This window comes from Rutilus rutilus (genome assembly GCF_951802725.1).
Source record: "Rutilus rutilus genome assembly, chromosome: 11".
Lineage (NCBI taxonomy): Eukaryota > Metazoa > Chordata > Actinopteri > Cypriniformes > Leuciscidae > Rutilus > Rutilus rutilus.
In genome coordinates, this window is record NC_140216.1 from 24,829,684 (window position 1) to 24,853,077 (window position 23,394).

The 23,394-nt window shown below is 39.8% G+C and overlaps 1 protein-coding gene across 2 annotated transcripts in view; it reads left to right on the forward strand.

Moving 5' to 3' along the window:
- LOC311299845 (cytosolic 5'-nucleotidase 3-like) overlaps positions 1-23,394 on the forward strand; it is a 257,523-nt gene that overhangs the window by 46,181 nt on the left and 187,948 nt on the right. Inside the window, exon 1 of one of the 2 annotated variants that reach the window (XM_084423723.1) lies at positions 21,241-21,343. The exons of the other annotated variant lie outside the window; for it this stretch is intronic. The gene's annotated coding sequence lies outside the window, so the exon portion shown is untranslated. Of the gene's footprint in view, positions 1-21,240; positions 21,344-23,394 lie in introns of those variants that run through there. 2 annotated transcript variants of the gene reach the window in all.

Consider the following 23,394-nt stretch of genomic DNA (forward strand, 5'->3'; position numbering starts at 1 on the left):
GATAATAGCATGCTTCATGACTCAGCTAAGTGTTGCTAGCATGTTTAGTCTGTTTCTAGCATGCTCAGTACACAATAATTATGTGGTTAGTACTGCATTACTGTGTTAACCATGTCAGTTTCTGTTGCCAGTAGGTGGCGTTATGACTATAACTGAATATGAGCATGGATGTGTGTTCAGGACAGAACTCTTATCAAACGTGTGAAGTTTGGTGCAAATTGGACATTGCCTTCTTGAGTAACAACAAAGTCATGTTTCATTGAATTAGCATTCTTTAGCACTTAGCTAAGCATTGTTAGCATGTTTTAACATGTTTCTAGCATGTTTAGAACTCAATGGCATTTTTACCATGTTGCTAGAACGGCATCAACGTGTTAAACATGTCACTTCCTGTTGCCAGTAGGTGGCGCTATTACTATAACTGAACATTCTCATGCAGATGTGTTCAGGCCATGACTCTTATCAAAAGTGTGAAGTTTGGGGCAGCTTGGACATTCCATGCCTGAGTTACAGCAAATTCCTATTTAATTGCAATAATAGCATGCTTTAGCACTTAGCTAAGAGTTTGCTAGCATGTTTTAGCATGTTTCTAGTATGTTGTTAACATGTTTAACACTTGCTGGCACTTTTTTATATGTTATTAGGAGTCCATAACAGTGTTAAACATGTCACTTCCTGTTGCCAGCAGGTGGCGCTATGACTGTAACTGAATATAAGCATGGTCATGTGTTCAGGACAGAACGCTTATCAAAAGTGTGAAGTTTGACGCAGATTGGACATTCCATGCCTGAGTTACAGCAAATTCATATTTAATTGCAATAATATCATTCTTTAGCACTTAGCTAAGTGTTTGCTAGTATGTTTAAACATGTCTCTAGTATGTTGGTAGGATGTTTAGCACCTACTGGCATTTTTTTATATGTTATTAGGAGTCAAGAACAGTGTTAAACGTCACTTCCTGTTGCCAGCAGGTGGCGCTATGACTATAACTAAATATGAGCATGGACATGTGTTCAAGAGATAACTCTTATCAAACGTGTGAAGTTTGGGGTAGATTGTACATTGCCTTCTTGAGTAACAACAAAGTCCTGTTTCATTGAATTAGCATGCTTTAACACTTAGCTAAGTATTGCTAGCATGTTTTAATATGTTTCTAGCATGTTTAGAACTCAATGGCATTTTTAACATGTTGCTAGAACGGCATCAACGTGTTAAACATGTCACTTCCTGTTGCCAGTAGGTGGCGCTATTACTATAACTGAATTTGAGCATAGACGTGTGTTCAGGCCATGATTCTTATCAAACGTGTGAAGTTTGGGGCAGATTGGACATTCCATGCCTGAGTTACAGCAAATTCCTATTTAATTGCAGTAATAGCATGCTTTAGCACTTAGCTGAGTGTTTGCTAGCATGTTTGTAGTATGTTGCTAACCTGTTTAGCACTTGCTGGCTCTTTTTTATATGTTATTAGGAGACCACAACAGTGTTAAACATGTCACTTCCTGTTGACAGCAGGTGGCGCTATTACTATAACTGAATATTCTCATGTAGATGTGTTCAGGCCATGACTCTTATCAAACGTGTGAAGTTTGGGGCAGATTGGACATTCCATGCCTGTGTTACAGCAAATTCCTATTTAATTGCAGCAATAGCATGCTTTAGCACTTAGCTAAGTGTTTGCTAGCATGTTTTAGCATGTTTCTAGTATGTTGTTAGCATGTTTAGCACTTGATGGCACTTTTTTATATGTTTTTATATGTCCACAACAGTGTTTAACATGTCACTTCCTGTTGCCAGCAGGTGGCACTATGACTGTAACTGAATATGAGCATGGTCATGTGTTCAGGACAGAACGTTTATTAAAAGTGTGAAGTTTGGTGCAGAATGGACATTGCCTTCTTGCGTAACAACAACATCCTGTTTCATTGAATTAGCATGCTTTAGCACTTAGCTAAGTATTGCTAGCATGTTTTAACATGTTTCTAGCATGTTTAGAAGTCAATGGTATTTTTAACATGTTGCTAGAATGGCATCAACGTGTTAAACATGACACTTCCTGTTACCAGTAGGTGGCGCTATTACTATAACTGAATATTCTCATGTAGATGTGTTCAGGACAGAACGCTTATCAAAAGTGTGAAGTTTGGGGCAGATTGGACATTCCATGCCTGAGTTACAGCAAATTCCTATTTAATTGCAATAATAGCATGCTTTAGCACTTAGCTAAGAGTTTGCTAGCATGTTTTAGCATGCTTCTAGTATGTTGTTAGCATGTTTAGCACTTGCTGGCACTTTTTTATATGTTATTAGGAGTCCATAACAGTGTTAAACATGTCACTTCCTGTTGCCAGCAGGTGGCGCTATGACTATAACTGAATATGAGCATGGTCATGTGTTCAGGACAGAACTCTTATCAAACGTGTGAAGTTTGGGGCAGATTGGACATTCCATGCCTGAGTTACAGCAACTTCCTGTTTCATGGCGAAACATCGAAATTTGTCAGGCCGCCGAGGACCCGCCCTTCGACGAAAACTCAAGATCTTCGCAATTTAACGTCGCTAAGGCCTTAAGATTACACTCACCAAATTTGAAGATGATCAGATTAAAACTGTAGGAGGAGTTCGTTAAAGTACGAGGCCTGAAAATGGCAAAAACTGCACAAAAATCTGAGAGGAAGTTCAAAATGGCTGACTTCCTGTTGTGTTTAGGGCTATGCTCCAAGAGACTTTTTTGTAGGTATTAGGTCATTACATGTATGTACCGAATTTCGTGCACGTACGTGGAACGTTGCGGGAGGCGCACTCCGTTGAACTTTTATAGGTGGCGCTATCGAGCCATTTTGCCCCGTCCAATTCTGAAACCTATATCAGATGTAAATTTTCGCCAGTTCTGACGCGTGTGCAAAGTTTTGTGAGTTTTCGAGCATGTTTAGGCCCTCAAAAATGCAATTAAATGCGGAGAATAATAATAATAATAATAAATATAGCTGCGAGCAGCGATTACGGGCCCAAGCCGGTGGCACCGCAACCCCGGTGCCTTTAGTTACCTAAAGGCACCGGGGATGGCGGTGCCACCGGCTTTGGCCCTCCATCGCTGCTCGCAGCTATATTTATATATATTAGATTAGATTAGATTAGATTCAACTTTATTGTCATTACACAAGTACAGGTACAAGGCAACGAAATGCAGTTTAGGTCTAACCAGAAGTGCAATAGCAGCAAGTGCAGGATATACAGTGGTTCATAAGTGCAGAACATGGATATGTACTGAATAAATATAGAGTTGAATACTATTATAAACAAAAATTTACAGATAGATTGTCCTATGAATATAATATACAGATAACTATTACTGTGAACAGAATTTACAGCTAGATATGTACTGAATATAATAATATACAGATGGCTATTACTATAAACAGAATGTTTACAGATAGATATGTACTGAATATAATATACAGATGGCTGTTACTATAAACAGAATTTTACAGATAGATATGTACTATGAATATATATACAGATGGCTGTTACTATAAACAGAATGTGAGCATAATATACAGATGGATATTACTATAAACAGAATTTTACAAATAGATATATGTATAAGTTAGGCTAATGAGCAGTATAACAATGGATTTAAAGTAGTGCAAATAAAGTTTGGACAGAAGCTATCCGAGTGAGTGCAGTGGAAAGTAATTGCATATTACAGTTAAGGTACGATATTGCAATGTATATATAACAGTCGGTACTGTAAATAAACAGTCGGCAGTGCAAATGAGCATATTCCAGTCAAGGTAGTAGTGCAAGATGCATATGTAAACAGTTGTTACTGTAATAACAGTCAGCAGTGCAAATGAACATTATAGTATTGCAAATAACAAAATGGAGGCAGGTGTGAGGAGGGAGAGGAGAGTCAATCAGTATATAAGGGGAGTGGGATCAATGAGGGTTAGAGTTTAATAAAGAGACAGCTCTGGGGAAAAAACTGTTCTTTAGTCTGCTGGTCCTGGTCCGGAGGCACCTGAAACGCCTGCCGGAAGGCAGGAGAGAAAACAGTCTGTGGGCTGGGTGAGAGGAGTCCTTAAGGATGCTGCGAGCTCGATGCAGACAGCGTTTCCTCTGGATGTGCTCGATGGCAGGTAGTGGAGTCCCAGTGATGCGCTGGGCGGTTTTCACCACCCGCTGCAGTGCCTTGCGCTCTGCAACAGAACAGCTCCCATACCACACTGTAGCACAGTTGGTCAGGATGCTTTCTATTGCACAGCGATAGAAGTTCACCAGGATAGTGGAGGAAAGCTGATTCTTCCTCAGTGTCCTCAGGAAGAAGAGGCGCTGGTGAGCCTTCTTGACCAGGCTGGAGGTGTTGGTTGTCCAGGTCATGTCCGCCGAGATGTGGGTCCCCAGGAACTTGAAACTGGAGACACGCTCAACAGCCATTCCATTGATGTGGATGGTGTCGTGTGTGCCTCTTGACACTTTCCTGAAGTCCACGATGAGCTCCTTCGTTTTGGTGGTGTTGAGGAGCTGGTTATTTTCGGTGCACCATGTGGCCAGGTGCTTGATCTCCTCCCTATAGGCAGTCTCATCGTTGTTGCTGATGAGACCAATCACCGTAGTGTCGTCCGCAAACTTGACGATGGAATTAGATCCGTACACAGGCTTGCAGTCGGAGGTGAAGAGGGAGTAGAGGAACGGGCTTAGCACACAGCCCTGTGGTACACCAGTGTTGAGTGTGATGGATGTGGAGCAGTTGGAGCCTGATCGAACATTCTGGGGTCTGTTGGTCAAGAAGTCCAAAATCCAGTTGCACATGGAGGTGTTGAAGCCCAGGTCTCCAAGTTTGGCTATTAACTTAGTTGGGATGACAGTGTTGAATGCTGAGCTGAAGTCAACAAACAGCATGCGTGCATAAGTGTTCTTATTGTCCAGATGTGTGAGCACAGAGTGCAGTGCCATGGAGACTGCATCCTCTGTGCTCCTATTGCTACGGTAGGCAAACTGGTGTGAGTCCAATGTGGATGGTAGAGAGTCTTTTAGGTGTGCCAGGACCAGCCGCTCAAAGCACTTCATTACGATGGGTGTGAGTGCTACAGGGCGGTAGTCATTAAGGCACTTCGGGCTGGAGTGTTTTGGCACTGGCACAATGGAAGTGCATTTAAAGCATGTTGGTACAGTTGCTTGGGCAAGAGACAGGTTGAAAATGTCTGTAAAAACCCCAGCGAGCTGCTCCGCACATGCCCTGAGTACGCGTCCAGGGATGTTGTCTGGTCCAGCAGCCTTGTGCGCGCTGATCCTGCTCAGTGCATTGCAGACATCTGTGGAGGAGAGTGTGATCGGTGGGTGGTCAGCTGAGGATTTGAGCTTGGTGGCAGTTTCTCTGTTGTCTCTTTCAAAGCGAGCATAAAAGTCATTTAGCTCGTTCAGGAAGTTGACATCAGTGGCTGCGGGGGTGGAGTGAGAGGGTTTGTAGTCACTGATGGCCTGAATGCCCTGCCACATGCGCCGAGGGTCAGCGTTGGAAAAGTGTCCCTCTATCTTAAGCTTGTAGCAGTGCTTGGCCTCTTTGATGCCCCTTTTCAGATTTGCTCTGGATGTGCTATAGGCTTGTGCATCTCCTGATCTGAAGGCAGTATTGCGTGTCTTCAATAGGAGTCGCACTTCCCTGTTCATCCATGGCTTCTGATTTGGGTATGTGGTGATCTGCTTCTGGGTTGTAACACTGTCAATGGTGGTATTAATATAATCCAGTACAGAGGAGGTGTAGCAGTCAATGTCCGTGTGAGAGCCACTGGTGGCTTGAGAAGCAAACATACTCCAGTCTGTGTGTAGAAACCTTTCCTGGAGTGAGAAATCTGCCCCCGCAGGCCACACCTTGATGGTCTTCACTGATGGCTTCACGCGATTGATCAGAGGTGCATATTTGGGGGTGAGGAACAAAGAAAGGTGATCTGACTGTCCCAAGTGGGGGAGGGGTGTCGCGACGTAAGCTTCAGCCATGTTTGTGTAAACATGGTCTAAGGTTTTGTTTCCTCTGGTGTGACAGGAAACATGCTGGTGAAATTTCGGTAGCACTGACTTTAAGTTTGAATGATTAAAATCACCCGCAACAATAAACGCAGCTTCCGGGTGAACGGTCTGTTGTTTACTGATGGCTGCGTGAAGTTCTTTCATAGCAAACTTGGCATCAGCATCCGGGGGAATATAGGCTGCAGTTATAATAGTGGAAGTGAACTCCCGCGGTAGATAAAACGGTCTACATTTAACCATGAGAAACTCAAGGTTAGCTGAACAATGTCTCCCAACAATAGCAGAGTTTGTGCACCAAGCTTTGTTAATGTAAATGCACAATCCACCACCTCTGGTCTTACCGGAGCCATGTAATGTTCTATCCGCCCGGAATGTATGGCGTCCCGCTAGCTCAATAGCGTTGTCCGGTATTCCGCTGTTTAACCATGTTTCCGTGAAAATTAGAACATTACAGTTCAAAAGTCTCTTGCTGTATGTGATGTTGAGTCGAATCTCCTCCATTTTGTTCAACAGCGACCGTACATTGGCAAGGAAAATGCTGGGTAAAGAGAGCCGGTGTGGTGTTAGCTTTAGCTTAGCTCTTAGTCCTCCGCGCTTCCCCCGCCTTTGTTTACGATCTCGCCGGCGCCTGCGAGCACTTCCGCCCGGCCGGGCAGAGTGCATAGCCTCGGGTGATCTGGCGATCTCAGGAAGGAGTCGAAGGTTGTCCATAAAACTGTCGGAAATTCGCAAACCAATATCCAAAAGCTCACCTTGGGTGTACGATGTTAAGGCACAACTGTTCTGGACGAACAGACCCGAAATGAGCAAGAAAAATACTGCTAAATTACAGAATCTGGAGAGACCGCGAGCCTCGCGATGTACTCGCGCCGCCATCTTGGATCAACAGGATGGCGGCTATATATATATACATACACACACACACACACACACACACACATATATATATATATATATATATATATATATATATATATATATATGTGTGTGTGTATATAAATATCTATCTATCTATATATATATATATATATATATATATATATATATATATATATATATATATATATACACACACACACACACACACACACACACACATATATATATATATATATATATAAGACAGAAAATATTACTTGTCTTACCTTATTCTGATTTTATGATACACTCAAAATATTCCACAACAAATCCTTTAAATTTAATGTAAAAATAAAAACGAAAGTAAGCAGTGTTGGTCTCACGTAACCCTCTCATTAGAATCAAAATGTTTCAATTTTTGCGATGTATTTGGATGCTAAACTATTCTTTATTATAGGCTTTGTACTTCACTCGTGTTCCAATATCGATGGAAAAAATCATCCTCTTCACACGCGCAAAAATGTTCTTGGAAACATCACAGTGGAGCTCTGCTTACTGTGAATGGTCCAGATTGTACTACTGACTATTTAAACAGAGCAGTGTAATTCGTTTATGTTAGGTTGACTATTTTCATTATTATATTGTATTAGGGCTATAATCAATGTCAAGATTGCAATTCTGGAATGTGTGTGTGACGCGGTTGCGGTTGAACAGTGGACACAAAAACATAAATAAAATGTTTTAGTTAATTCCTACATCCATAGGAATACATTGAAAATGCTCGCTCTACTCCGCACCATTATCAATGTCTGTGCGGACGTCTGTATTTTACTAGTATATAGTATACTATAGTTAGCGATTTAAAAGCCCTCAGCGGTGTCACATGTCGATTAACCGGTGGGAAAATTTTATCACAGTCACATCCCTAATATATTTATATATAAATACAATAGGCCTACCTGAAAGAGAATTTTACTTGCCCGACCAAAGTATAGCCTGATTAGAACGTCAATAACAAAAAAATAACTTGGGAATCACTAAAACGAGAGATTATTCTAATTTCATTACATTCATTTTAAGTTGCAATCAGCAGTTAATAATAAATGTATTACTGATCAATGGTAACAAGGTTGCACTGCTGAGGCTCATGCTGCTTCTCCAGGAGAATTGTAAACAAATGAGCGCAGCACACAAAAAAGCAACCCAGTTAACAACATACTGACTATAAAAATTACAAATATGGAGTTTTTATATATTTTATAACATATGATAGAGTTAAGCAACCTCACTTGACGAGTAGGCAACTATTTCCTGAATACAATCACGATTGAAACTGTGACATTGATTTCATACAACAGGTTAATAAACAGTTACAATTAAGTCACTTACATTTTAGATGCAATATTGACTGTTTTTGTTCTGTTTCAGCAGCAAAAATAGTTAAACAAAGATCACAGCAACTTGTTTTCTCATTACTGAATGATTCAGCATTTTGAAACGAATCGCTTGACTCAAAGATTCAATGGTCAATCCATAAACATCTGTCTCAATTATGAATGACTCAGTCATTGGAATGAATCGTTTGAACGAATGAATCAATGACTCGCTCATTAAGATGGTCGCCTGGCGACACCTAATGGCGGTTTAGTGTTATGTTTAAAAGTATCATTCTTTCCAACGTGCACCATTATCAATGTCCGTGCGGACGTCCGTTTTTTTACTTTCACTTTTATATTAGCGATTTAAAAGCACCCGCTCGTGTCACACATCGCTTATCCGATGGGAAAATATCCTCACAGTCATATACCTAATAAATTTATATTTAAATACAATAGGCCTACCTAGTAAAACGTTTTATATACTATTTTGATATCCTTTTGGACACAAGAGGGCAGTATAGCCCTATGTTTGCTTTTTTGTTGAAACAAATAGCACTAAATAGCCTGTTTTTAACTTTTTCATACTTTTTGAATTGCAAAAACAGAATAAAATAGGTTTAGTTCTAATATTTGTATAATTTTATATAAAAATAAATGGTGTATAATTAAATTTTAAGAATATATGAGATGTTTTCTGATTCCTTTTTTGACATTATTTTAATCCCTCGCCATGTCAAAACCGTTTGAAATATTTAATATCCGTTCACAATTTAGCATCTTTAATGTATTTTCATCGTGTTAAAAAAGTTTGGTGTGAATAAAAAAAAAAAACACTTAGCAGGAGTGGGTAAAAAGCAGAGGCTGAATTTGCAAATAAATCCACATTCAAACCAAAATATCTGACTTCCTATTGGTCGAAGCTAATAACTGTATATTAGAAAGTTGTCCGGCTCGATGAGACCAATGTACGTACTGATTTTTAAAACTGTGGGTAAAACTAACCCCCCCACTTTTGTCAAAAGCATTTTGAAAGTGACACACTTCCTGCTGCCAGTTGGTGGCGCTATAACTTTGACTCACAATAGTTACATCCATCTGATCGGCCTCTTACCACGAACACACTGGTGAAGTTTCATCAAGATCCGTTAATGTATGCAGAAGTTATACCACTTCGTGTTTCTCTTTTCTCGCCATAAATTCGTTTCCTCGCCACGGCCAAACCGTTCGAGATATCAAAAATCCGTCCGCAATTTAGAATCCTCAATGTCTTGACTTCATGCACACCGAGTTTGGTGGGGATTGGATGAATTCTCTAGGATGAGTACTTCGCATTCCACAGCAAGCGTTCTCCAAACAACCCATAATTGCCGACTTCCTTTTGGGCTGGCGTAAAACTTAGAGCACGAAAGTTGTTCAGCCCGATGTGATCTATATGTGTACCGAGTTTCATATCATTACATGCAAGTGTGTTTGATTTATGGACAAGTGTTCGGATCCCATTCCAGGGGGCGCTGTTGAGCCCCCCTGCCACGCCCGGGTACCAGCTTCAGCCCGGCCCTGATGGCCGCGGGTTCTGACCTGTGTGCAAAGTTTCAAGAGTTTTCGAGCACGTTAAAGGCCCCAAAAGCCCCTGAAACCTTGAAAAACAGGAATTTTAAACAAATCTCACTCAAAAGACAAATCCCCCCACCCCTCACACACACAGAGACGCAGAGGCAGAGAGAGAGAGGGAGAGAATTCTACAAAAAATCACATTCAAACCAAAATATCTCACTTCCTGTTGGTCACAGCTTATGACTATAAATTAGAAAGTTGTCCGGCTTGATGAGAACAATATACATAACGATTTTTGTGACTCTACTTAAAACTAAGCCCCCATTTTTGACTAAAGGTGGCGCTACTGAGCCCCTCACCACGCCCGTTTCTGAAACTTTGCACATGTCTACCGGCTAATAAATGTGATGTGTCTGTCGAGTTTCATCCAATTTCAAGTATGTTAAGAGTCTCAAAAGCATCTGAAAAGAATATTAAAGTTTGATGCGTTGCCACGGCAACAGTATTTAAGATATCAATAAACCTTTCACAGGTCTACATCTGCCGTGTGTCTACATTATACACATAAAGTTTGAAGCAAATCGGGTAAAAATAAGAGGGTGATTTCAAAGCATTTTGAAAGTGACACACTTCCTGCTGCCAGTTGGTGGCGCTATAACTTTGACTCACAATAGTCACATCCATGTGATCGGCCTCTTACAGCGAACACACTGCGGAAGTTTCATCAAGATCAGTTAATGTATGCAGAAGTTATAACACACTTCCTGTTTATCTTTTCTCGCTATAAATTCGTTTCATCGCCACGGCCAAACCGTTCGAGATATCAAAAATCCGTCCGCAATTTAGCATCCTCAATGTCTTGACTTCATGCTGACCGAGTTTGGTGTGGATCGGATCAATTCCCTAGGAGGAGTACATTAAATTCCACAGCATGCGTTTTTCAAACAACCCATAATAGCTGACTTCCTGTTGGGCAGAGCTAATAACTTGGAGTGCGAAAGTTGTTCGGCCCGATGAGATCTATATGTGTACCGAGTTTCATACTAATACGTTCTTGTATGTGTCCAAGATTTAAGATTGTGTTCTAGGGGGCGCTGTCGAGCCCCCCTGCCACGCCCGGGTACCAGCTTCAGCCCGGCCCTAATGGCCGCGGGTTCTGACCTGTGTGCAAAGTTTCATGAGTTTTTGAGTCTGTTAAGGGTCCCAAAAGCCCCCGAACCCTTGAACAACAATAATAATAAATATAGCTGCGAGCAGCGATTACGGGCCCAAGCCGGTGGCACCGCAACCCCGGTGCCTTTAGTTACCTAAAGGCACCGGGGTGGCGGTACCGCCGGCTTTGGCCCTCCATCGCTGCTCGCAGCTATATTTATATATATATATATATATATATACATACATACATACATACATACACACACATACATATATATGTATATGTATATATATATATATATATATATATATATATACATACATACATACATACACACACATACATATATATGTATATGTATGTATATATATATATATATATATATATATATTTTATTGTTCAAAAGTTCGGGGTCAGTAAGATTTTTAATGTTTTTAGGAGAAGTCTCTTCTGCTCACCAAGGCTGCATTTATTGATTAAAAATACAAACAAAAACAGTAATATTGTGAAATATTATTCCAATTTAAAACAGCTGTTTTCAATTTTAAAATATTTTACATAGTAATTCATTTCTGTGATCAAAGTTGAGTTTTCAGCATCATTACTCCAGTCTTCAGTGTCACATGATCCTTCAGAAATCATACTAATATGATGATTGATGCTCAATAAATATTCATTATTATTTTCAATGTTGAAAACAGTTGTGTACAGATTTTTTTTTTCAAAATGCTTTGATGAATGTAAAGTTCAAAAGAACAGCATATATTTCAAATATATATATTTTTAACATTATAAATGTCTTTACTGTAACTGTTGATCAGTTTAACTCATCCTTCATAAATAAAAGTACTGATTTATTTTATTTCTTTCCCCCAAAAATAAAATTGTAATTATTACTAACCCAAAACATTTGAGCGGTAGTGTTTAATGTTACAAAAGCTTTAGATTTCAGATAAATGCTGTTCTTTTGAACTTTCTATTCATCAAAGACTGTACACAACTGTTTTCGACATTTAAAATAATAATGAATGTTTCTTGAGTATCAATCATCATATAAGAATAATTTCTGAAGGATCATGTGACAGTGACAACTGGAGTAATGATGCTGAAAACTCAGCTTTGATCACAGGAATAAATAACAGTTTAAAATATATTAAAATAGAAAGCAGCTGTTTTAAATTGGAATAATATTTTACAATATTACTGTTTTTGTTTGTATTTTTAATCAAATAAATGCAGCCTTGGTGAGCAGAATAAACTTCTCTGTTATGTGCGCGCCACAGACTGCACGCACGTCCGCTTAGAGTTCCGCCTTTTGCCTTCCGTCAATATTACGTTATTAGAAAAAATATTTTTTTAGAGAATCGATTTTTTGACATTTGTGAATCGATTCAGAATCGTCCACGTCCGCATCGCGATGCATCTAAGAATCAATTTTTTCTCCCACCCCTAGATTTCATACAACAGGTTAATAAACAGTTACAATTAAGTCACTTACATTTTAGATGCAATGTTGACTGTTTTTGTTCTGTTTCAGCAGCGAAAATAGTTAAACAAAGATCACGGCAGAACCATCACGCATCACGTGTTTTCTCATAACTGAACGATTCAGCATTTTTAACGAATCGGTTGACTCAAAGATTGAATGATCAATCCATAAACATCTGTCTTAATCATGATCGACTCATTCGAACGAATCGTTTGAACGAACAAATCAATGACTCGCTTATTAAGATGGATGCCTGGCGACACCTAATGGCGGTTTAGTGTTGTTTAAAAGCATCATTCTTTCCCACATGTGTGTGATTTGTGTGTGCAACATTATCATTATTTTTCTTTCACTATTATATTAGCGATTTAAAAGCACCCACTCGTGTCACACGTCGATTAACCGGTGGGAAAATATCCTCAGACACATACCTAATAAATGTATATTTAAATACAATATTGGCCTACCTGGTAAAAAGTTTTATATACTATTTTGATGTCCTTTTGGACACAAGAGGGCAGTATAGCCCTATGTTTGCTTTTTTGTTGAACCAAATAGCACTAAATAGCCTGTTTTTAACTTTTTCATTCTTCTTGAATTGCAAAAACAGAATAAAATGGGTTTAGTTGTGATATTTGTATACTTTTATATAGAAATAAATGGTATATAATTACATTTTTAGAAGATTTTTTGTGTTTCCTTTTTGGACATTACTTTAATCCCTCGCCATAGCAAAACCGTTTGAGATATTTATTATCCATTCACAATTTAGCATATTTAATGTAGTTTCATCATGTTGAAAAAGTTTGGTACGAATAAAATAAATAGTTTAAGAGTAGTGGCAAAAAATTCAGAGGCTGATTTTGCAAAAAAATTCACATTCAGACCAAAATATCTGACTTCCTGATGGCCAGAGCTATTGAATGTAAATTAGAAAGTTGTCCGGCTTGATGAGAACAATATACAAACTATTTTTCCTTTACTGTAGTTAAAAGTAACCCCCCCACTTTTGTCAAAAGCATGTTGAAAGTGACACACTTCCTGCTGCCAGTTGGTGGCGCTATAACTTTGACTCACAATAGCTACATCCATCTGATCGGCCTCTTACCACGAACACACTGCTGAAGTTTCATCAAGATCAGTTAATGTATGCAGAAGTTATTCCACTTCCGTGTTTCTCTTTTCTCGCCATAAATTCGATTCCTCGCCACGGCCAAACCGTTCGAGATATCAAAAATCCGTCCGCAATTTAGCATCCTCAAAGTCTTGACTACATGCACACCGAGTTTGAAGGGGACACAGTGAATTTTCTAGGAGGAGTATTTCACATTCCACAGCAAGCGTTTTCCAAACAACCCATAATAGCTGACTTCCTGTTGGGCTGGCGTAAAACTTGACCGGGGTAAAGTTGTTTGGCCCGATGAGATCTATATGTGTACCGAGTTTCATATTAATTCATGCGAGCGTGTTTGATATATGGATCAAGTTTTAGAACCCCGTTCAAGGGGGCGCTGTTGAGCCCCCCAGCCACGCCCGGGTACCAGCTTCAGCCCGGCCCTGATGGCCGTGGGTTCTGACCTGTGTGCAAAGTTTCAAGAGTTTTTGAGCACGTTAAGGACCCCAAAAGCCCCTGAAACCTTGATTAACAATATAAAAGCAATAGTCAAATCCCCCCCTCCCCTCACACACACACAGACACAGAGAGAGGGAGAGAAAATTCTTCAGAAAATCCACATTCAAACCAAAATATCTCTCTTCCTGTTGGTCGGAGATGGTTCATGTAAATTAGAAAGTTGTCCGTCTTGATGAGTACAATACACATACCAAGTTTTGTGATTCTAGGAAAAACTAAGCCCCCATTTTTGACTAAAGGTGGCGCTACTGAGCCATTCCACCACGCCCGTTTCTGAAACTTTGCACATGTCTACTGGCTAATAAATGTGATGTGTCGGTTGAGTTTCATGCAATTTCAAGTATGTTAAGAGTCTCAAAAGCATCAAAAAAGAATATTAAAGTTTGATGCGTTGCCACGGCAACAGTATCTAAGATATCAATAATCCTTTCACAGGTTTACATCTGCCGTGTGTCTACATTGTACACATAAAGTTTGAAGCAAATCGGGTAAAAATAAGACACTGATTTCAAAGCATTTTGAAAGTGATGTACTTCCTGCTGCCAGTTGGTGTTGCTATAACTTTGACTCACAATAGTCACATCTGTGCGATCGGCCTCTTACAACAAACACACTGCTGAAGTTTCATCAAGATCAGTTAATGTATGCAGAAGTTATAACACACTTCCTGTTTCATTTTTTCGCCATAAATTTGTTTCCTCGCCACGGCCAAACCGTTTGAGATATCAAAAATCCGTCCGCAATTTAGCATCCTCAATGTCTTGACTTCATGCACACCGAGTTTGGAGGCGAATCGATGAATTCCCTAGGAGGAGTACATTAAATTCCACAGCATGCGTTTCCAAACAACGCTAAATAGCCAACTTCCTGTTTGGCTGGCGTAAAACTTAGAGCACGAAAGTTGTTCGGCCGGATGAGATCTATATGTGTACCGAGTTTCATATTATTACATGCAAGCGTGTTTGATTTATGGACACGTGTTCGGATCCCGTTCCAGGGGGCGCTGTCGAGCCCCCCTGCCACGCCCGGGTACCAGCTTCAGTCCGGCCCTGATGGCCGCGGGTTCTGACGTGTGTGCAAAATTTCAAGAGTTTTCGAGCATGTTAAGAGCCCCAAAAGTGCCCGAAAGGTTGACAAAATAATAATAATAATAATAATAATAAATATAGCTGCGAGCAGCGATTGCGGGCCCAAGCCGGTGGCACCGCCACCCCGGTGCCTTTAGTTACCTAAAGGCACCGGGGATGGCGGTGCCACCGGCTTTGGCCCTCCATCGCTGCTCGCAGCTATATTTATATATATATATATATATATACACACACACACACACACACACACATATATATATATATATATATATATATATATATATATAAATATAAGACAGAAAATTTTACTTGTCTAACCTTATTCTGATTTTATGATACACCCAAAATATTCCACAACAAATCCTTTAAATTTAATGTAAAAATAAAAACGAAAGTAAGCAGTGTTGGTCTCACGTAACCCTCTCATTAGAATCAAAATGTTTCAATATTTGCGATGTATTTGGATGCTAAACTATTCTTTATTATAGGCTTTGTACTTCACTCGTGTTCCAATATCGATGGAAAAAATCATCCTCTTCACACGCGCAAAAATGTTCTTGGAAACATCACAGTGGAGCTCTGCTTACTGTGAATGGTACAGATTGTACTACTGACTATTTAAACAGAGCAGTGTAATTCGTTTATGTTAGGTTGACTATTTTTATTATTATATTGTATTAGGGCTATAATGAACAGGCTGTGATGTCAAGATTGCAATTCTGGAATGTGTGTGTGTGTGTGACGCGGTTGCGGTTGAACAGTGGACACAAAAACATAAATAAAATGTTTTAGTTAATTCCTACATCCATAGGAATAAATTGAAAATGCTCGCTCTACTCCGCACCATTATCAATGTCTGTGCGGACGTCTGTATTTTACTAGTATATAGTATACTATAGTTAGCGATTTAAAAGCGCTCAGTGGTGTCACACGTCGATTAACCGGTGGGAAAATGTTATCACAGTCACATCCCTAATATATTTATATATAAATACAATAGGCCTGCCTGAAAGAGAATTTTACTTGCCCGACCAGAGTATAGCCTGATTAGAACGTCAATAACAAAAAAATAACTTGGGAATCACTAAAACGAGAGATTATTCTAATTTCATTACATTCATTTTAAGTTGCAATCATCAGTTAATAATAAATGTATTACTGATCAATGGTAACAGGGTTGCACTGCTGAGGCTCATGCTGCTTTTCCAGGAGAATTGTAAACAAATGAGCGCAGCACACAAAAAAGCAACCCAGTTAACAACATACTGACTATAAAAATGACAAATATGGAGTTTTTATATATTTTATAACATATGATAGAGTTAAGCAACCTCACTTGACGAGTAGGCAACTATTTCCTGAATACAATCACGATTGAAACTGTGACATTGATTTCATACAACAGGTTAATAAACAGTTACAATTAAGTCACTTACATTTTAGATGCAATATTGACTGTTTTTGTTCTGTTTCAGCAGCAAAAATAGTTAAACAAAGATCACAGCAACTTGTTTTCTCATTACTGAATGATTCAGCATTTTGAAACGAATCACTTGACTCAAAGATTCAATGGTCAATCCATAAACATCTGTCTCAATCATGAATGACTCAGTCATTGGAACGAATCATTTGAACGAATGAATCAATGACTCGCTCATTAAGATGGTCGCCTGGCGACACCTAATGGCGGTTTAGTGTTATGTTTAAAAGTATCATTCTTTCCAACGTGCACCATTATCAATGTCCGTGCGGACGTCCGTTTTTTTACTTTCACTTTTATATTAGCGATTTAAAAGCACCCACTCGTGTCACACGTCGATTAACCGGTGGGAAAATATCCTCAGACACATACCTAATAAATGTATATTTAAATACAATATTGGCCTACCTGGTAAAAAGTTTTATATACTATTTTGATGTCCTTTTGGACACAAGAGGGCAGTATAGCCCTATGTTTGCTTTTTTGTTGAACCAAATAGCACTAAATAGCCTGTTTTTAACTTTTTCATTCTTCTTGAATTGCAAAAACAGAATAAAATGGGTTTAGTTGTGATATTTGTATACTTTTATATAGAAATAAATGGTATATAATTACATTTTTAGAAGATTTTTAGTGTTTCCTTTTTGGACATTAATCCCTCGCCATAGCAAAACCGTTTGAGATATTTATTATCCATTCACAACTTAGCATATTTAATGTAGTTTCATCATGTTGAAAAAGTTTGGTACGAATAAAATAAATAGTTTAAGAGGAGTGGCTAAAAATTCAGAGGCTGATTTTGCAAAAAAAATCACATTCAGACCAAAATATCTGACTTCCTGATGGCCAGAGCTATTGAATGTAAACTAGAAAGTTGTCCGGCTTGATGAGAACAATATAAAAACTATTTTTTCTTTACTGTAGTTAAAACTAACCCCCCCACTTTTGTCTAAAGCATGTTGAAAGTGACACACTTCCTGCTGCCAGTTGGTGGCGCTATAACTTTGACTCACAATAGCTACATCCATCTGATCGGCCTCTTACCACGAACACACTGCTGAAGTTTCATCAAGATCAGTTAATGTATGCAGAAGTTATTCCACTTCCGTGTTTCTCTTTTCTCGCCATAAATTCGATTCCTCGCCACAGCCAAACCGTTCGAGATATCAAAAATCCGTCCGCAATTTAGCATCCTCAAAGTCTTGACTACATGCACACCGAGTTTGAAGGGGACACGGTGAATTTTCTAGGAGGAGTATTTCACATTCCACAGCAAGCGTTTTCCAAACAACCCATAATAGCCGACTTCCTGTTGGGCTGGCGTAAAACTTGACCGGGGTAAAGTTGTTCGGCCCGATGAGATCTATATGTGTACCGAGTTTCATATTAATTCATGCGAGCGTGTTTGATATATGGATCAAGTTTTAGAACCCCGTTCAAGGGGGCGCTGTTGAGCCCCCCAGCCACGCCCGGGTACCAGCTTCAGCCCGGCCCTGATGGCCGTGGGTTTTGACCTGTGTGCAAAGTTTCAAGAGTTTTTGAGCACGTTAAGGACCCCAAAAGCCCCTGAAACCTTGATTAACAATATAAAAGCAAGAGTCAAATCCCCCCCTCCCCTCACACACACAGAGACACAGAGAGAGGGAGAGAAAATTCTTCAGAAAATCCACATTCAAACCAAAATATCTCTCTTCCTGTTGGTCGGAGATGGTTAATGTCAATTAGAAAGTTGTCCGTCTTGATGAGAACAATACACATACCAAGTTTTGTTGCTGTTGATAAAACTAACCGCCCCATTTATGACTAAAGGTGGCGCTACTGAGCCCCTCACCACGCCCGTTTCTGAAACTTTGCACATGTCTACCGGCTAATAAATGTGATGTGTCTGTCGAGTTTCATCCAATTTCAAGTATGTTAAGAGTTTCAAAAGCATCTGAAAAGAATATTAAAGTTTGATGCGTTGCCACGGCAACAGTATTTAAGATATCAATAAACCTTTCACAGGTCTACATCTGCCGTGTGTCTACATTATACACATAAAGTTTGAAGCAAATCGGGTAAAAATAAGAGGGTGATTTCAAAGCATTTTGAAAGTGACACACTTCCTGCTGCCAGTTGGTGGCGCTATAACTTTGACTCACAATAGTCACATCAATGTGATCGGCCTCTGACCACGAACACACTGCTGAAGTTTTATCAAGATCAGTTAATGTATGCAGAAGTTATAACACACTTCCTGTTTATCTTTTCTCGCTATAAATTCGTTTCATCGCCACGGCCAAACCGTTCGAGATATCAAAAATCCGTCCGCAATTTAGCATCCTCAATGTCTTGACTTCATGCTGACCGAGTTTGGTGTGGATCGGATCAATTCCCTAGGAGGAGTACATTAAATTCCACAGCATGCGTTTTTCAAACAACCCATAATAGCTGACTTCCTGTTGGGCAGAGCTAATAACTTAGAGTGCGAAAGTTGTTCGGCCCGATGAGATCTATATGTGTACCGAGTTTCATACTAATACGTTCTTGTATGTGTCCAAGATTTAAGATTGTGTTCTAGGGGGCGCTGTTGAGCCCCCCTGCCACGCCCGGGTACCAGCTTCAGCCCGGCCCTAATGGCCGCGGGTTCTGACCTGCGTGCAAAGTTTCATGAGTTTTTGAGCACGTTAAAGGCCCCAAAAGCCCCCGAACCCTTGAAGAACAATAATAATAATAATAATAATCCTAACGAAAACAATAGGGCCTTCGCCCCTTCAGGGCTTGGGCCCTAATAATAATAATAATAATAATTAAAGCTGCAAGCAGCGATGAAAGGGCCCTCGCACCCGTGCCGCCGCCACCCGGTGGCTTTAGGAAGACAGAGCATGGTTGGACAATGTGCATTTAAGGAGGTATATATAGTAGTTGCTAGCATGTTTAGTATGTTTTTAGCATGCTTAGTACACAATAGTTATGTGGTTAGTACTGCATTACTGTGTTAACCATGTCAGTTTCTGTTGCCAGTAGGTGGGGCTATGTCTATATCTGAATATCGCTATGTAGATGTGTTCAGTGCAGGACTTTTATCAAACATGTGGAGTTTGGGGCAGATTGGACATTGTATGCTTGAGTTACAACAACTTCCTTTAGCATTTCTAGCATGTTTTATGATGTTTCTAGCATATTACATATTAATTTTGGGGTAGATTGGACATTGAATGCCTGAGTTACAGCAAATTCATATTTAATTGCAGTAATAGGATGCTTTAACACTTAGCTAAGTATTTGATTGCATGTTTCTAGTATGTTGTTAACATGTTTAGCAGTTGGTGACACTTTTTTATATGTTATTAGGAGTCCAGAATAGTGTTAAACGTCACTTCCTGTTGCCAGCAGGCGGCGCTATGACTATATCTGAATATGAGCATGGACTTGTGTTCAGGAGATAACTATTATCAAACGTGTGAAGTTTGGGGTAGATTGGACATTGTATGCCTAAGTTACAACAACTTCCTTTAGCATTTCTAGCATGCTTTAGAACTTAGCTATGTGTTGCTAGCATGTTTCTTGCATGTTACATATTAAGTTTGGGGCAGATTGGACATTCCATGCCTGTGTTACAGCAAATTCATATTTAATTGCAGCAATAGCATGCTTTAGCACTTAGCTAAGTGTTTGCTAATATGTTTCTAGTATGTTGTTAGCATGTTTAGCACTTGCTGGCACTTTTTTATATGTTATCAGGAGTCCACAACAGTGTTTAACATGTCACTTCCTGTTGCCAGCAGGCGGTGCTATGACTGTAACTGAATGAGCATGGTCATGTGTTCAGGACAGAACGCTTATCAAAAGTGTGAAGTTTGGCGCAGATTGGACATTGCCTTCTTGAGTAACAACAACATCCTGTTTCATTGAATTAGCTAAGTATTGCTAGCATGTTTTAACATGTTTCTAGCATTTTTAGAAGTCAATGGCATTTTTAACATGTTGCTAGAACGGCATCAACGTGTTAAACATTACACTTCCTGTTACCAGTAGGTGGCGCTATTACTATAACTGAATATTCTCATGTAGATGTGTTCAGGCCATGACTCTTATCAAACGTGTGAAGTCTGGGGCAGATTGGACATTCTGTGCCTGAGTTACAACAAATTTCTATTTAATTGCAGTAATAGCATGCTTTAGCACTTAGCTAAGTGTTTGCTAGCATGTTTTAGCATGTTTCTAGTATGTTGTTAGCATGTTTAGCACTTGCTGGCACTTTTTTATATGTTATCAGGAGTCCACAAGAGTGTTAAACATGTCACTTCCTGTTGCCAGCAGGTGGCGCTATGACTATAACTGAATATGAGCATGGTCATGTGTTCAGGACAGAACGCTTATCAAAAGTGTGAAGTTTGGGGCAGATTGGACATTCCATGCCTTAGTTACAGCAACTTCCTATTTATTTGCAGCAATAGCATGCTTTAGCACTTAGCTAAGTGTTTGCTAACATGTTTCTAGTATGTTGTTAGCATGTTTAGCACTTGCTGGCACTTTTTTATATGTTATCAGGAGTCCACAACAGTGTTTAACATGTCACTTCCTGTTGCCAGCAGGTGGCGCTATGACTGTAACTGAATATGAGCATGGTCATGTGTTCAGGACAGAACGCTTATCAAAAGTGTGAAGTTTGGCGCAGATTGGACATTGCCTTCTTGAGTGACAACAACATCCTGTTTCATTGAATTAGCATGCTTTAGCACTTAGCTAAGTATTGCTAGCATGTTTTAACATGTTTCTAGCATTTTTAGAAGTCAATGGCATTTTTAACATGTTGCTAGAACGGCATCAACGTGTTAAACATGACACTTCCTGTTACCAGTAGGTGGCGCTATTACTATAACTGAATATTCTCATGTAGATGTGTTCAGGCCATGACTCTTATCAAACGTGTGAAGTTTGGGGCAGATTGGACATTCCGTGCCTGAGTTACAGCAAATTCCTATTTAATTGCAGTAATAGCATGCTTTAGCACTTAGCTAAGTGTTTGCTAGCATGTTTTAGCATGTTTCTAGTAAGTTGTTAGCATGTTTAGCACTTGCTGGCACTTTTTTATATGTTATCAGGAGTCCACAAGAGTGTTAAACATGTCACTTCCTGTTGCCAGCAGATGGCGCTATGACTGTAACTGAATATGAGCATGGTCATGTGTTCAGGACAGAACGCTTATCAAAAGTGTGAAGTTTGGGGCAGATTGGACATTCCATGCCTGAGTTACAGCAACTTCCTGTTTCATGGCGAAACATCAAAATTTGTCAGGCCGCCGAGGGCCCGCCCTTCGACGAAAACTCAAGATCTTCGCAATTTAACGTCGCAAAGGCCTTAAGATTACACTCACCAAATTTGAAGATGATCAGATTAAAACTGTAGGAGGAGTTCGTTAAAGTACGAGGCCTGAAAATGGCAAAAAGTGCACAAAAATCAGAGAGGAAGTTGAAAATGGCTGACTTCCTGTTGTGTTTAGAGCTACGCTCCAAGAGACTTTTTTGTAGGTATTAGGTCCTTACACATATGTACCGAATTTCGTACACGTACGTGGAACACAGGGGGAGGCGCACTCCGTTGAACTTTTATAGGTGGCGCTATCGAGCCATTTTGCCCCGCCCAATTCTGAAACCTATATCAGATGTAAATTTTCGCCAGTTCTGACGCGTGTGCAAAGTTTCGTGAGTTTTCGAGCATGTTTAGGCCCTCAAAAATGCAATTAAATGCGGAGAAGAATAATAATAATAATAATTAAAGCTGCAAGCAGCGATGAAAAGGGCCCTCGCACCCCTGCCGCCGCCACCCGGCGCCTTTAGGAAAGGCCTTAAGATTACACTCACCAAATTTGAAGAGGATCAGATCAAAACTGTAGGAGGAGTTCGTTAAAGTACAACATCAGGAAATTACGAAAAATGCCCAAAATCTAGGAGGAAGTTCAAAATAGCTCACTTCCTGTTGTGTTTAGGGCTATGCTCCAAGAGACTTTTCTGTAGGTATTGGGTCAATACATGTATGCACCAAATTTCATACCTGTACGTGAAACCAGGAGCCGGGGCAAAATGTGGGGGCAATAATTTACCGAATTTGCCCCCCCCCCCCCCCCCAATTCTGAAAACCATATCACACGTAAATTTTCACCACTTCTGAAGCGTGTGCAAAGTTTCATGATTTTTCGAGCATGTTTTGTATTTGCCACACTTCCTGCAACCAGCAGGTGGCGCTATTGCTATAACCAAATATGAGCATGGTCATGTGTTCAGGACAGGACTCTTATCAAACATGTGAAGTTTGGGACAGATTGGAAATTGTATGCCTGAGTTACTGCAGGCTGTCTGTGGTTGCCTAGCAACATCGGAACTGCAAGCAACATTAATATTGAACTTATCTGATCAAGCATATATAACCAGAAGGCCGAAATTGGGTGAACATTTGTCAGGCCGCCGAGGGCACACCCTTCGACGAAAACTCTAGATCTTCGCAATTTAACGTCACAACGGCCTTAAGATTACACTCACCAAATTTGAAGAGGATCAGATCAAATCTGTAGGAGGAGTTCGTTAAAGTACAACATCAGGAAATTACGAAAAATGCCCAAAATCTAGGAGGAAGTTCAAAACAGCTCACTTCCTGTTGTGTTTAGGGCTATGCTCCAAGAGACTTTTCTGTAGGTATTGGGTCATTACATGTATGTACCAAATTTCATACCTGTACGTGAAACCAGGAGC